The sequence below is a fragment of the Octopus bimaculoides genome, chromosome 8, assembly GCF_001194135.2.
Source record: "Octopus bimaculoides isolate UCB-OBI-ISO-001 chromosome 8, ASM119413v2, whole genome shotgun sequence".
Lineage (NCBI taxonomy): Eukaryota > Metazoa > Mollusca > Cephalopoda > Octopoda > Octopodidae > Octopus > Octopus bimaculoides.
The window spans coordinates 49,747,259-49,748,625 of NC_068988.1; positions in this window are offsets into that span (position 1 = coordinate 49,747,259).

Here is a 1,367-nt window from a genome sequence, read left to right on the forward strand (position 1 = left end):
TGTGTGTGTGTGTGTGTGTGTGTGTGTGTGTGTGTGTGTGTGTGTGTGTGTGTGTGTGTGTGTGTGTTTATATGTGTGGGTGCGTTTGTCTATGTACGTTTGTCAATACTGGCGTGCGTATGTTCTTTTGTGTTCTCTGAACGTTCATGTGATACGATAAAATCAAGTATCACATGAAGATAAAAGTGATATTAAAGTGGATAGTCGCACAGTGGAGACTTATGATCGACGCTAGAGCACAATAAAATGACAGACTGGAGTGGTACCCGTGATTTTCCAGGCGACGTGGGAAATGAATTCAGTGATATCAATTGCCATAATAAAATACATATTAACTATACCGATGATGTAGCTAGAATATGGCAAACCTGATATAGAACACTCCTGTGAGAGAGAAATATTGGTATTAGTAATTCCCACCTCCGTCACCCTTGTGACAATAATGAAGAAGTCATCATTACACAATGCTGTTGTTTTAGTTGCTATTGTCATCATCATCATCATCATCATCATCATTATTAGTATTATTATTGTTGCTGTTGGTATTATTATTGTTAATATTATTATTATTATTATTATTATTATTATTATTATTATTATTATTATTATTATTGTTATTATTATAATAGTATTCGTGTAGACTTACAGCATGCGGAAAGATATCATAGCAACTTTGAATAAAACCATCAGATTTCTTTCTCTCTCTCTCTCTCTCTATCTATCTATCTATCTCTCTCTCTCTCTATCTCTCTCTTTCACTCTCTCTCTCTCTCTCTCTATCTATCTATCTATCCATTTCTCTCCCCTCCACTCTCTCTCTCTCTTTCTCTCTCTTACTCTCCCAATATATATATATATATATTCTCCCTATCTTTCTCTCCCTCAGTATCTCTTTCCTCTCTTTCTCTCTCTCTCACCTTCTCACTAATACGCACATGCACTTACTCTTTCTAATGCATGTATGTTTGTACATATGCGCGCGCGTGTGTATGTGTGTGTGTGTGTGTGTGTGTGTGTGTGTGTTCAAGCGAGTGAGTGTGTATAAATGGTAGGCTGTATATGTACGAAGCAGAAATATATTTGCAATTATATGGATATATTTGCATAATGAAGCGAGTATATGCATATGTGATCATACACAAATACACCCGTCCACCCACCCATCCATACACACACACATGCACATACACACACACATGCACATACACACACACATGCACATACACACACACATGCACATACACACACACGTATCAATTACCATTACCATAATGAAGAACTTGTATTACTCTATATACGTTCATAAGATACAAAGTAATACGCACATGTCCTCCCACACATACGTAAGTGTGCCTGTGTGTGTAAAT